General features: G+C 39.2%; 2 long non-coding RNA genes across 2 annotated transcripts; both read right to left on the reverse strand.

The window, feature by feature from the left end:
- Positions 1-757: 757 nt before the first annotated feature.
- Positions 758-5,385, reverse strand: LOC122882988. The gene is made up of 3 exons (XR_006379512.1): positions 4,228-5,385; positions 3,866-4,098; positions 758-3,631 (listed from the first exon to the last, which is right to left on the reverse strand). It is a non-coding gene; the product is annotated as an uncharacterized LOC122882988 (long non-coding RNA).
- A 1,986-nt stretch (positions 5,386-7,371) lies between these two features.
- LOC122882991 lies at positions 7,372-13,643 on the reverse strand. The gene is made up of 3 exons (XR_006379515.1): positions 13,483-13,643; positions 8,882-8,955; positions 7,372-7,396 (listed from the first exon to the last, which is right to left on the reverse strand). It is a non-coding gene; the product is annotated as an uncharacterized LOC122882991 (long non-coding RNA).
- Between the last annotated feature and the right edge of the window lie 2,210 nt (positions 13,644-15,853).

Consider the following 15,853-nt stretch of genomic DNA (forward strand, 5'->3'; position numbering starts at 1 on the left):
TTATTTATTATTCATAAAATAAAATTGCATTACTAAGCTCTAAAAATGGCCAATACCCAATGGCATTTTGAGTCCTGTAAACATATTTTTCAAGAAGCCAATTTCAAAATAACTTTACTTGTTTTATTTTTTTTAAAGAAATACAATCTCATCATTTTGTCTTTTAACCTTGTTTTCCTTGTTCTCCAACCTAGGCCTCTTTCAGAAGGTGCATATCTCTTTTGGAAGCCAAACGGGCCAATAAAGAGGCGCCTCCTCTTACAGCAGATCACAATACAAAGACAACACCACAATAATACACTGTATTACAATCGTAGAAAAGGTTTCAGTCGTAGTCATCTGGACACTGTTTTCAGATCTTTCAATCATTCAGATGTTTCAGAATGACTTCCGTTTTCTACGATAGAACACTCCTGGACGAATGAGGGACTACACCGACTGTATTACAATGCAGAGTCAGTTAGCCCCACCCATCTGCTACTTCAAGCAGGACAAAACAAATGCACACAAGAAGAAAATGGTATGTACAGTCAGTAAATAAGATCATAATCAAAAACTAAGAGAACAACAACTGGTGTCCATATGATTTACAGAAGGTATACGGACATGTCTACCCTGTCATACTTTATTATATGTTTTTGTAATTAATAGTGCATTATCCATAAGGTCTTCATTTACAAAGTTAGCTATTGCAGAAGTCATCCTAACTATCTATAGTAGTACAGCTTCAGCACGGAGCAATAAAGTATTCTCAGAGCACCAATGATGATAATTGTATTTTCTGCTAGGTTTACATTTGTAGATTCATTGCAAATAGGACACTGAGTATGAAATTATTGAAAGCAAACACCGCAGCAAAGCATTTGTTCATCAACTGATGTTCCCAAGGGGGTGTTATTTATTGCCTCATTAAGTAAGAATGTTTTTCTCTGTCTTCTGTGTAAAACTCCTGCTGTTCAGTTTAATCTGCAAGACAGCCGGCAGTCATTCTCTTTCTAAACTTGTAGTCACATGAAGGCAGTTATGCTGTTGACTTTGTTTTCACATTTTTATGAATGACTCAGACTTCGTAATGAGACAGGAAGAGAGAGAGAGGGCGGACAGCTCTCCACCCCACCTTAGCATTCCCTCAACAGCTACGCTGGATCCCACGGGTTGTGGCCATCCCTGGACGTGTTACACCTCCATGACTAACAAGCCTGGACATGGAGGGAGCGAGGAGGTCTAGGCTAACGGTATGAGGAGGTTTGGACTGGGTAGGCTACATAAACACACCACCATATTGTGCAAGTGCTCCTGTTGGCATCTTTTTCCCCCGCCCAGATTGTCCGTTGAAGTTCCCTCGAAAAATACCAGAGTTGCTGATAAAAGATTACGAGAACCAGAGAGCATTAACTGCCATTTTGACATTTATGTGGAAAATCTCAGTTTCTGTGACAGAAAACTGCCGTTGCCAGACAAAAGGCACATTGTTATCTCTGTCAAATTGACACTTACTATTTACATTCTCAGTTTCTCATGTCTTGAAATATTCACGCTCCAGATCATACAATTCCCTAAGCCACTTCATTTGGAAATAAACTGAAAGTGCACCTGAAATGTCCGTTTTAATCCGTCATTGCACTTCACTCCTCTAACAACCAGAAGAAAATAACAGAGAGGAAATTCAAAACAGGGAAGAAAATAGTAGTTTTGAGCTGACACAGGCCTGTTGAAGCCTCTCACTGAACACACTTGAACAGCCTCTTTTCTTTTATTTGCTTTAGTTAAAACGTTCAGTACTTTTCCCAGGCCTGGCTGGGAACTGTGGTAGCTCAGTGGCTCTGTGTGTTTGTCTCCAGGATGCCTGTTGGGTTTCCAGGGTAGTGGGAGTAACTTGTCTGAGCCAGGGGTGACCCTGACTTTCTCTTTGGCTAATTTCCTAAGCAGCTGATAGGCTGTGGGAGGAGGAGGCAGCAGATCTCTGAATCGGAAAGGTTATGGGAAGGGGAGGCCGAGGAAGCTCGGAAGAATGGATTTGGCCGAAATCACCAAAAAGGGTTCTGCTCTGCATTCATGATTGTGTGTGTTCGAGTTTATGTCATGACCTCTGCCATGTCATCCTCTTTCTTGTCCCTGTAAATGTCCAATTACTGCACACTGTCACCATAAAGAAATAATTAGATATTTTGGGAAATACTCGCTTATTCGCTTCCTTGCAAATTTTATTTATACATTGCAAAATCACAAATTTGCCTCCAAGGGCTTTACATTTTGTACAGCACAGGACACCCTCTGGTCTAAGGATAGAGTTAGGAGATATACCATACTATAGTGGGCCACTTGCTGCCCCCGTGTTCCTGCTCAACAACTGCTACTACAGCTGTTGTAATTCGCTCTGTTACTGATGCTGACATTATTTTTCCTATAGCTGTCATTTCTATTATTATTGATTTACTGATATTGACACTACAATTACATTTCTACTGTTTTAAAAAATTCTAGGTGGTATTTGCATTGTGCATGCCCCACCCCCACCCCCTCCCCCAAAACCTCTCTCTCTCTAAACCTCTCCTTCTCTCTCTCTCTCTACAAACTTCTCTCTCTCTCTCTATCAAAACCTAACACGGCAGCAGCGGATGGCCGCCCACCATTGAGTCTGGTTCTGCCAGAGGTTTCTGCCTCTTAAAGGAAGTTTTTCCTTGCCACTGTCGCCCAATGCTTGCTCATGGTGGGAATTGTTGGGTCTCTGTAGTTAATATTATAAAGAGTACGGTCTAGACCTGCTCTATAGGAAAAGTGCAATGACATAACTTCTGTTATGAATTGGCGCTATATAAATAAAATAAAATTGAATTGAATACCACTTTTATGTCTGTGCGTTAAGTATTAAGCTGGAGCAAGGAGGCATTTAGCTTAGCTTAGTGCAAAGACTGGAAGCAGAGGGAAACAGCTATCCCGTACAGAAACAGAAGTCTTGTGAACTGTGAAGTTGCAGCCAGCAGAGACCCAGGTAGTCCCTGTGCCAGGCCACTAGCTTGCCAAGTAATGGTTACAGCATGTAACTCCCTTTAAAACCACAACATGTCTTTACATTTCTGCTTGTACAGATTAAACAAACAAGATTCAAAATATTGGTGAGCTTTAGAGGTGATGGTTGGCAAAGTTTTGAGCTTTGGAGTGAGTCAAGCTAGCATTTTCCAGTCTTTAATCGCCTCCCAGCTCTAGCTTCATATTAGCATACAGACAACACTCGGCAAGAAAGCGCATAAAGCGTTTTTCCCAAAATGTCAAGCTGTTCTTAAAAGCAATAAATAAAGCAATATAGATTAGCAGCATGTATAGAGTCACTTGCACATTGGCTACATGCCTAAATAATCAAAACAGAAACTCCACTGAGTTCTACTGAGTTTCAGCAGCATCATCATAGTTATCATCATAGTTATTTGTCTCAACAGAAGTAAAAGCTGCTGCTGGTCTTTGGTTCCTGATTTGCAGAATAAGGTTAGACCTGAGGTTAAGGGAGTGGCAATAGCCAAAGGGCTAAACAAGCAGGCTCACGACCAGGTCGACCAGGTTGACTGGATTCAAATTTCTCGTCCAGCTGGGAGCATCTCGATGGGGCGAATGAAACCATCATCAAACCAAGTGCCTGATGAACATACAGGAAATAGACTGTGTTAGTTCAAAGGGGAGAGTACACAGAGTGTGTTTGCTAAAGGTGCCTCTTAGTTTTGGGTGATTTCTAATCTTTTAGCAGGGGGATTTTTCACAAGAACAGAGCAAATACATACTTATAGGGCCATTTACAAGGAAGATGTCACCAGACGGGACTAAGAAGACAAATATGGGTTAGCTGCAACAGTTATGCCTCCCACAGTCATACCTCCCAGAACTCTCCCTCTAAACACTCCGTCTCTCTGTGAGAATCCATGCGAGGTTTCCAAGAGATGCCGGGGAGTGCCGCATTCCTATTGGCTGACTCCTCGGTTTACACATTGTGCCGGCTGCTGCCACGTCCTTTAAGGGAAAAGGTCACCCTGCTCTCCCTCTCTGTCAGCGAGAGAGACAATGGGCACAGCAACACCAGAGATGGACCTAAAAATACAATCACAGACACTGCAATGCAATGCAATGCAGGGCGAATGGTGAGAAGATTGTTTCCATGTAGTTACAGAAAACACACACATACACACATCCTTGGTACACAGATCAATAAGGTTGTGTGAATAACTGCAGGTCACTGACCTGAGAATCATGCTGGTTTCTGTATGAGTTTCCACACAATTGTGTTTTTGCTGTCTTGCTGTGTGTGTGTGCTGTGCCTGTCTACTTGCACATTTCTTCAACTGGAACAGATTTTACCAACTTTTCATGACATTGTGAAATAGAACACAGTGTATTATTGCCCCAAGCAACACTAACTCCCTTTTTGAATAATCCTTCAGTTTGCCAAATAAGACTCTGGTATGACATTTTCTTTCACAATAACCATCAGGTTTGCCAAGAGGTTGCAAGTAGTAACACAGTAACAATGATAATCCAAAGGCTGGGTGGGTACATAGAGACCAACCGCAGTGTGAGTAAGATGAGAAATGTGATTACCCAGCCTTAAATGTAATTAAACTTTTCCACTTTTGCACTTTGCCTTTATTCTCATCCCTCTCTTCCTGTCTGTCTTAACAAATATTTGTCATAACCTCCCCACCCACATGCATTCCCATTAGCTCCTCCCTCCCACACTCGCTGCCTTCCCGTAAAGACGCTGCCTCACACACTTCCTCATTCCTGAAAAACCAATAAAGAACATTGATGTGGCAATGCTCAAGCTTCTGCTTGCTAGTACTGGCTTTTGGGGCTTTGATCCTCAGTGAGTGTGTGTTTGGAAATGAGACACTTGGAAGTGATGTTGATAACCTGCATTTCTTAATCATGTTGTTGTGGATTGTCACCCGGTGTTGACTGATTCTGTGATGATTTATGATTAAAAATGCTGCATGAAAGGGATCCAGGTGCAGTTAACAGGTTTATTGAGATACAACCCAATGTGTCATAATTACTGTAAGGGTTGGCTAAGTGGTGGAGGAAAGACACAAGGAGGCAGGAATATAATCTTCACTCGGTGTATGGTTTGTTTGCTCTTTTCACCAGACAAAAACAATACAGTTCAAGTGGGTATGGTGTGGTTGTGAAAAATTATATACAGAAAAACAAAGCAAAAAGAAAAATAAACTCATGTAAACTTGTCAAAAGAACATTGAGCATTAGCACATGCTGGATCCAGCAAGACTGCAGTTTTATTGACTGATCTCAACAATGATATGCTGAGGAGCTTCTACCCCTGGTTTTATACCGGAAGCCCCTCCTGCAAGACAAACCAACATTTATTTTCACAAATCAATTGGAATCTCCCACTTCCTGTTTGTGTATGGTGACAAACATTTGGTAAATGCATGTATCAATAAATAAATTTGAATGTGTTAAATTAATTTTAATATGTGTGACAAATGTGCGTGTGGTTATTTCAGTAATAGATGTAAATGATGTCAGTATGCATGCTCTCGCAAAAAGAGAGCCAAAGTCATGACGTCTCGTCCGGGCTAGCCTTTGTTTCACTCAAGAGAACCTGGCTGCACACAAGATGGCGGACGTCAACCATGATGGTCATCCGTATACAGGAAGTCACGTGATGTCAACAGCTAACAACATAAAGTGGTAGCTACTTCCAAAATGCATTCATTCACAGTCAATGAAAGTCTCTGTTACTGTGGTCTTCTTAATCCACCTCTTACATGTACACTATCGACAAAACACAGAGAAACGGGGACAGTTTTACACTACAGCCGGCAATAAAAGAATGACTCACATTCACGTTACAGTTAGCTGTAGCTCTATTAGCTGTAGCTACACGTTACATTAGCTGTAGCTACACGGTGCATTACAAAGCTGTAGCTAACAACTCAAATGCATTATCCACAATGTTACAGTTAGCGTTAACTACATTAGCTATAGCTAACGACTCAAATGCATTATCCACAATGGTACAGTTAGTGTCAGCTACATTAGCTGTAGCTGTCTTCTTCTTCGGCCTCACATACTCATAGCCTACACTGTCTAAAGAAAACTACGAAGAACAACCACTCATGTCTGTTGTCCCTAACCCCTCAGGAATGGAGCTGGGCTGTGAAGCTATTTTGTCATAATGCCCACACTGGGTATGGTAACTTCCACGTGATTCACACTGGCCCAAAAAAACATTTTTTATTTTTGTCATCAGAATTTGATCCATTCAGTCCAATAACATTTTGAAAGTGTAGAAGAGCCGCATGATTAAATTATCATTCACATCCTGAGGTAAAGAAATTCAAAACATCAATCGATAGTCAAAATACTTGGGAAGAGGAATACAGTAGTTTTCTTTATAGATCTGTCAGGTATTTAGACTGTCAGGGCTTCACATCTGTACAGATGTTTCTTTAAGAATCTCCCTCTTCTTACTCAAAGTGACCTCCACACAAATTAATTACAGCTCCATGCTTTTTAATTTTTAGGTCCATGTCTAGCTTTTGCCACTAGATGTCATCATTTCATTATTTGATGTGGGCATTCATTATTTATTGACAGCACTTTGCAGTCATAGTCACTGTTTCATTTCAAATTCAGTGTGCTCAGGTACAGAACACTGAGTGTGGGAATACTTGGACTGCACTGTAGATATATAACATGTTAGTCATAGCTGGTTTATTCACATGGTTTTTGCAAATTTGCAATGTATCTTTATTTCACAATTATATAATTGTTTTGTTTAGGATGGATAATATGAAGAGTGGCCAGTTTGAGGCAATTAAGACTGCCTCTGCTAACTGTGAGAGAAAATTAATACACTTGTGAAATAAAACATTAACCTTCAGGGTAAAAGATCAGAGGCACTACTTCACACCGCAAATGCAATACTTTTCATGACTAAGGCTGTTGTTTACTAGTGACTACACTGATCACAAGAGATAAGATGCTTCTGTATCTGGTACACAAATAATCATCAAAAAATAAAGTCTTATAACAAACCTTGTTTATTTCAAATTTGGTTTAAATAATGTAATAATCAGGTACATGTTCTGTCTTTCTCAGAGTCAAAAGTTCAGTCCCTCTTGAGCAGTTACCATTGGAAGCTATAGAGGGTACTGATGTCACTTATATCACCTCCACCACCAGGTGGCATAACAACGTTTCGACTGCTAGTAGAGCTCTAGCGTCCATGGTAGAGCTGTGAAACAGGGAGGACAACAAACAAATAGTGAGAAAGTAACCTCCATCATCAGTTGACAATGACAGTGAGTTAAACTTCTACTCTTTCACCTGTGCAAACCACGGCCCTTTGCTGTATGTCATCTTCCTCTCTCTCTTCAGCTGTCCCTATCTAATAAAGGCAAAAAGCCCCCCCCCAAAAAAAAAAAAATTTAATTACATTGTTATGTCAAAAACAAAATATTTAAAAGACATTAAATCTGAACCTAACTCTAAACTGTTGAAGACAAACCACAACATTGTTTGAAAACTTTTTAATGAAAGCTGTGACAATTAAACATTTATGAAATGGTAGCACCTATATTACTGATTGATAAAGATGTTCATATATTTTTGGACTACATTATTGTAATTGTTTTTTTCTGAAAACAAAGTATAAATGGATGGACAAAAGTAAATACATGTATATTCTTCTTTATGTAGTTAAACTGTCCAACATTACATATGCTTCAGTATATTGAAGCACGCATCATTATGAAACATGCAAGAAGAAAGATATTTCCACTACAGTTATGCTGACAATATAAAACATGTTACTTAAAGAAGAGGAGACAAACCATTTTAAGTGATCAGTATCTGCTGAGGTCCTATAAAATGTGTTTATGTAAGTAAATAACATCCATATTTAACTGAGTTTGGTTTTCGGAAACAAAGAACACATAATGAAACATCCTCCTAAAAAGTTGAAACTGACAAGTTTATATATTTAGAATCAGTTAATGTAATGTGAATATTAAAAAGAATCTCACTAACATGAGACCTTTGTATTGTATTCATGCTGAACCTATCATTTCATGAATTGTATGATTCAGCCTTTTCATGTTGTGTGGTCATTGTGGGTAATGGGACAGATATCTTTTTATCAATTTATCATCATACATTTCCAGAATATCTTTTCTTTGTTGGACAGTGCATTTCCTCTACCTCATGTAATGTCGCCATCTGCTGGTCTCTCCTAACTGGATTAGGAGACCTCTGGAGCGCTCTGAAATCATTTGGGAGCTGACCTCAGCTATTAACACTTAGGAACATTTATGCATTTTAAAATTAAGCCATTCTTAGAATTTTGAGCATTTAAGACCAACATTTTGATCTGAGTAGCTTTATACACACCGGCCCAGGTGGCCATGTGACCTGAACCCATAGTCTGTACAGAAAATAGGTCCACAGTGGCAAAGCAGTGTAGCGCTCTCACCCTTTAACACTTTCTCTAAGTCAGGAATGTAATCAAATCATGTATGCTACTGGTCTTTTTCACATTTTCAGTGTGAATGCCAGCAGTGGGAACCAGCATGCCACTAGAAGTGTCCCAACTACATGCCACAATCATTCACTGGGGTTGGTTTTTCATAGTGGCATCCACCTAACTGTAGTCCCACAGCTGCCAGAATTGTGTAAGGTGACTAGCAAGTGTGGATGCCACCAGAACTACATGCTGTGGCAACTTGCTTTCTCACTAAATTAAGTGAGATTGATAATAATGCAAGAGAAATCGAGAGAAGAGCAAAAGTATATGGTTAAAATAAAAAACATCAGATGAAACCTCTTCCTTAGTGGAGAAACGTCTTCAAGACCAAACACAATGTCAAACACTTACAGTGTTTATTGAGTGCGCGCGCTGCAACATTCCTTGTGGAACTGTGCGTCTCATGGCCTGCTGAACTCGCACAGCTGATTAAGAGAACAAAAACAATTAGAAGACATTTTCAAGAACATTCTACAATTGAAATAACCCTTTTAAGTATATGAAGTATATTTTATATTCAACAACATTAACTGTTGGGTAAACAGCAAAAATTAAGGGTAAAGTGCGGCACTTTCCTGATGCCTTTCCTTTTCCATTAAGATGACCAAGCATCATCACAACTGGGAAAGGTCATCGGAAATTTTGTGACTTCAGAATCAAGCTCGTCACCAGTCACAGTGCTGCAGAAGTCTGACACCCTAATAAACAAGAGATCCAGAGACAGTAGTATTTATTGCAAAATAAGAATCTGAACAAATAAAATACAACCTTTTCTTTTCATTATGTTACACCATTATATATCCCATATAAGAAACAATGTACAATTGTATTTTTACTTATCAACAGGAATTTGAAATGAATAAGCAGGTAAAATTTATCACATTGGATATTCGTCTTCCACTGTATTTACAATATGCAGTATCAAGACTTGCACTGGCCGTGGCTTTGATTGTTATGATGACCAAGGCTGTGACCCATCCGTTTTTAATGGACGTAACTAAATACATGCAGGGGTTGTGCAGGTGCAGTGAATTGATATGGTTGTGCTGGTTGAACGTTGTGGTGAAGCAGTCACATCTGATTTAAGCGAGTGTTCCTATGGATCAGGGGGAATGCAAAAAGCACTGCAAACCAGCTCAGGGAATGTGACAAGTAGGGAGTCCACGCCAGAGACTTATTTATTAAACTAAAGTTAACACAAATCATAAGACAAACCAAAAGACAATGATGCAGGGTGGATGCAGCCTGGAAGGGAGAGACAGAGTGAACACATGGGCCAGCTTTTATAGCCTAAGGGCCCTGGTGAGCTTAATCAGCTGACAACCCTCCCATGTCAGCCACTTGCCTGCTGAAGTTGCCGGGAGAGCCTCCAAGACAGTGGGAGGGGCGTCACAAAGGGAACACAAGACATATTGAGAGGCAATGCAAAAGTAAATCCCACTGTGACCTTTCAGGGGCTCTGTAGAAAGGCATCTATTCTCATTCTGCTAAAATATATAGGCATACTATTACAGGCCGACTTTTCAAATATGCTGACATATCTTAGTCTACAAACAATTACAAACTACTACTGCTACTACAGACATTGCTTTATACAAGCAACTGAAAACCTATAAAAAATAACAATGTAAAACCTAATAATGTTTAGCTATTAGTCAAATAAAGTGGCCCAGCCAAGTTTAGCCTTGACCCATCCGATAAGAGTAAAACACAAAGGGCCCTGTGTTTGAGTCAAACTAAGCTCAGTTAGTGTTCAGTTAGCAGCTTAGCGACCTACCAAATCACGACACATAAATGCCAGTAGGACAGTAACAACATGTTACAATCAACCAACAATCAGTTTTGTGCTAATGATTACATACACAGAATCCACCACAGTTTTCATCATAAATAAATCAACATAAACCTGAACACAGCAGGACAGACCTTACCAGGTGCAACAGACCGGATGAATTTCTGAATTCAAACTGAAGATCATGGATGTAGCTAACATAAAAACTGATTACAAGAGAGGCACAAGTCAAAGAAATAATACGATAAGTTAAAAAAGGCAGTTTGAGTTAACACTAACAGCTAAAAGGAAGCTAAGAAAACTAAGAAAACTTTAGGGAAAGCAGCTTGTGCAATAATACAGCTTTGATCATCTATAAAAAATAAAAGGTTGGTAATATTATGACATTGAGCTGCTACAGTCTGCTCACCTTATATCACTCTGACAGTGACACGTTAAAAATGGAGGTGGTTTCTGACACAGGGATTCTCATCTGGAAAGAGAAAACCAGGGATCATGGATGCAGGAAGTTGGGGTGCTGAGGGTGGCAGCACCCCCTACTGCAAGGCATGATGCCACACACAGTTTATAAAAAAAACATTTTAAACCTTTTTTGTGGTATTTTAAACAAAGCGTATGCCTAGGATGGTTTGTGGCAAAAACAGCTTTTAGTTCTTTTAATTTGGTTGATTCAGATTCATTACCAAACTAATTTTATTAGCCTACCACATTTCGCTCTGCAACAATTTAGAGAGCACGAAAAGTAATGTTTTGATCTAGAAGCTGTGCAAAAGATTGCTTTATTGAGCAACAAATTCATTAATGTGTTGCTGTCGGACCTGTTGGCGAAAGAGCAAAACACTGCTAGGATGGTTTTGGAGCTGGCTTTCAGGTCAATCAGATTTTTAGCCTGTGAAGGACTCTTAGAGACTGTTCCCATCGCGATGGTGTGTTATGGCAGCATGAGAGTACGCATGTACTACCTGCAGCTCTTGAGTGGCTGCTCAGGAGAGACAATTGGATGTCTGATATGATACAGAATGAAATAACAGAACATCTTGCACATGCGGTTCAGTGCAAGACTGTCTCTCGGGCATCTGACTGTAAATATTCCGGGTTCACTGCTGACGGAACAACAGATATTAATTCATCAGAGCAGTTCTCGTGTCATTTTTATTCTGTTGATCCAAACCTTACTCAGCAGAGTGCATTTTTGGGATTTTATAAGGCGCTAAAAGAAAGCATACATGCACTAAGACAGGAAGAAATGGTGGGAAACTTTTTGGCAAACGTGATGGAATGAGCAGCTGCACGCAACCTACAGTTGCCTGACACAGGCAGGACACCATCTTGTTTTTGCAACACCACAGCAATGGAAAAAGTTGTAGCAGAAAGAGGTGAATCGCTGTGGAGACGAGAACTTTATGCAGCGCTTGATCTGGTGAGGTCAGAAATCGCAGCGCAGGTTTAATCAAAGTGGGATGATAACAGCAGCATGGAGAGAACAAATCCTTGTCGATTCTGTGAGGGTTACAGCTGGAACTGAGAACAACCTGAGCTCCGTTCAATTTCAGAACAACATTTATGAAGCATCTTTACACCTCCAAGGATGAGTGATCCAGCTGTACCTGTGTCTACTGCATCCTCAGAGAGATCTTTCTCAGGGCTTTGTCGACTTAAAATGTGGCTCCGTAACACTCTCACTCAGAGGAGATTAACTCATCTGGCATTGCTGCGTGATATTGACGGTCAGGCTCTCATGAGGGAATTTATCTGTAACACTTTACATTAAGGGACACAACAATTTGAGTAGTTACCAGGGAACAAATGAGAAACAAATGAGGAACTCACTGCTAGTGAACCATTAATTAATGAGTAACTCCTAATCCAAATTTATAGACTAGCTAATGATTAGTTAATGATTAGTTAATTAAGAAACAAGTGAAGAACAAATCAGGAACGACTTGAGGAAAGCTATTTACCAACTGCCAATAAAACCAAAAGAAGAAGATGAAGAAGAACAACTTGCGGCCCCTACTGGCCGGGAGGAGTGAGGAGTCAGCAGTCAGTGGTGGTGAATAGAGAAGTGAATGGCATTATAAAATAGGTTTCGCAAAGGTCGAGAACCACAAGAGCTCCTTGAGCGTACAGCCAACAAACGTGCATAAAAAATATTAGGCTGATGGGTCCAGTGGTATGCGAGATTAGCTGCGGACATAAACACACACGTGCGCGCACACACACACACACACACAGGACCAAACGCATAAGCCCCCCCCGGGCTTACACTTGGTGGAGATAACTACCACAGGACACAACTCTTTTAGCACATTGTTAACTCCCCTTAAAGACTCCTCAATTTGGTTACCTGAAACAACAGAGTCCCCACATTTCTAACTTTCCCCCGAAACCCTGCACTGCAACTGTAAATGAAAGAGTGCACAGCTGTAGAGGTGTGTGTGTTCACAACTGAAGGCATGTGTACAATGTTTTTTTATCGGTCAAAAAGTTTAAAGGCACATTGAACGCCAATCGTGGAGTGTGATTTATATATGTATATATATATATATATATATATACATATATAATGATTCATTCACATTATTCATTATGTGGTCCAGTGGTTGGCTATTTAATCCACATTGTTATGTTAGTGTTGTTATGAGAAAAATGTCCCTAATTCTTGAAATCCAGTATATGAGGTTTGAGCATATGGGCTCAGAAATGTAATGTTAACTGGTGTCCAAAAGGTGGTGCCACTACTCCACCTTTAGACCATGAAACAAAAAAAACATGATTTGCAATGAAATGGAAATGCAAATGGCCAAAAATGTCCACTTATAGCCCTGAAGGTTAGGTTAAATGCACTGTCAGAGAGAGATCACTCTTTACAACACAACTAGACACCCATCGTTTGTAATATTATGACTAATACATATGTCATATGTAAGACTGACCTCTTTTTTCAAAATCAGAGCCAATCTGAGGACTGCCTCTGGATCAACAAGGCCTCGTTAACCACTGATTTCCGATGATATGTTCTTCTTTCTCTCGCCATTTAACACAGAGTTCTGGCTACACTACATTACTGCAGAACAGATGTACCTTGAGGACTGAGTAGAAAAACATGGGTCTAGGGTTTAGTGAGTCTTTTAAGTAAGGCTCCATGTTTCACACACACCTTCCTTTTGTGGTAGACGTTGCTCTCGTCAATCATGAATTCCTTCCGTCCTCCCAATGTCTGCCTCCCTCTTCTTTCTCTTTTTTTAAATTGCATTCTGGCAGACCTCCCTCAACTTCTCGCTCATCTTTCATAGTGTCTAGTTTCATCCTGTATCCTGTCTATTTGTTGTAGTTGCAGCCCCTAGGAAAACCTGTCAAAGACAAATCAAAAGTATTACATACAAATTAAAAAACTTAAAAATAAGGGGCCAAGTTGCTACAAAATCAGCAACACGCTCATGCCAATCGGATTCAGTTTACCTGTGACATGTAGTAAATGTGAAGTGAAGAGGAATGCATTCATTGCCAACCGCTATTATGAGAACTTCATCAGATCAAAATATCAAAAGTTTTATAGTTTTAATATTTTTAGATAGTTAACTATTTAAATTTACATTAGCTAACCTACATTTGATTACGCAGTAATTAACCTTGGCTTTTCATTCAAAAATTCACACCTAAATATATTTGTATTAACTAAAAACAGTGAAACAAAACATTTGAATGTTGTTAATGAATTCTACTTAAATGATAAGGGGGGTTTATTTATTAAAATGGAGGAAAACACAAAGTCTTGATGTAGTTTACACCACTTTTTTGCCCAATGTACAAATGTATTGACGAATTGAAATTATGTGCTGCGCATAACAGTACTTCTTTATCATCATCATCACACAAAAGGGCTTTATAAATGCAACAACACATTCATACCTCTTTAACTTTTGCTGCAAGCTTCATTAATTGAAAGCCTTCACATCAAACTTGTGCATTCACACGCTGATCAAGCTGGTCGCTGAATCCTACTGCCAACTGCAGTGTTGTGTTATCCAGCCTGCTAAGTCAGTTGGCATTTTCTTGACTACTAGAGTAAGATGGCGAGTTGGCATTAACTCAGGAAAAGGCAGTTACTCTGTCTGTACTTTGTCGAGTCGGAATGTTTAGTTGATTAAAACAGTATTTGCTCGACTGCTGAAGAGTTCCTTAGAAGATGGATACCATACTTGGAATACTTGGATGGGGTCTGTCTGTGTCTTGCCAGATTCCAAGGGGAGAATACACAAACCTACTGAAAAAAGCTTTTCCCTAAATTTTCCCTGAATCTAAACTTCCTAATGTGTTCATTCATAAATGTTTTACAGATGAATTCTATCCTTTTCTTTCAAACAGAAATTTGATTTCTGTTTTTCTTTAAATCAAACACTGAAAAAATCATCCAATTATGACACCAAAAGCTAAGGAGGTTCATTTTAATGGGATTTACCTCTCAGGTCATTTTTTAAGGAAAATATTTGTAATATATTTTAACAGTTGTTCTTTCTGTAATGTAGAAATTGAAACAATAGATCATATATTTTATACTTGCACATTTTCTGAAGCATTTTGGGATAACATTCATTATTGGTTGTTTCCTAAAAATGTATGATTTAGCTTAATTTACAAGATAAAATACTATAAATGGAATCATTATAGCTGATAAGACAATAGATTTAGGGTTAGGAGTTAACAGTAATAATGTTAATCCTGCAAGAAAGATGATGCATGTAAAGTTACCTCTAAATATATTACATCCAACTGAATAAAGATGATTTGCTCCTCTCAAACAGTGACCCCGACTTCACTGAAGTCCTCACCCTTTTCACTCCGCTCATCTGCTTGTCCTCAACGGCATATGACAGCAATAACTTAGCTTGGAAAATAGCGATATGGGGCACTGAATTTGATTAATTTACTGTTTGTCAGACCACAAATGAGACAAAAATTTGGTTGGAAAAACAATAGACGCCAGAGCGGAGTTACTGTACAAAAACACAACTTTTATAAGTTTATTCACTGATTTTGGTGATTTTGATTTTTTTTTTTAAACTGGATCATATTTTATGGAGAAAATGTTTTCTGGTTTTCCCTCTGATGTCCTCCAGCTGCTCTGTCTGTGAATATGGAGCTTCCTGATGGACAAATAGCTTTAAAATGGAAGTAGACAACTTTTCAACCAGCTAGCGCGCTATCTAGCTGACGCTGTCTGCTTATCAACTCCTTGATCATAACAGAATATAGTAACTTTCACCACTGCTCATTTTAGAAAAGCCACCAAGAAAACATGTTCTTTGTTTGTTATATAATGTGTGTTTAGATTGGTTCCTGATTTGGTATCTTTTTATAAATGCAAATATTTTTCTTGTGAAAAAATAATTTCGTATTCATATACTTCTTATTTATAATAATTCATTTATGTGTAATCATTCTTTTTTTTTTCTCCCACCTTTCTGAAGGACCTAAATGCCCACTGCTAAGGGCTCATCTCATGACTTGGGTAGCGGATCTTTCTATTG

Source organism: Siniperca chuatsi, linkage group LG10, assembly GCF_020085105.1.
Source record: "Siniperca chuatsi isolate FFG_IHB_CAS linkage group LG10, ASM2008510v1, whole genome shotgun sequence".
In the NCBI taxonomy this organism is placed as follows: domain Eukaryota; kingdom Metazoa; phylum Chordata; class Actinopteri; order Centrarchiformes; family Sinipercidae; genus Siniperca; species Siniperca chuatsi.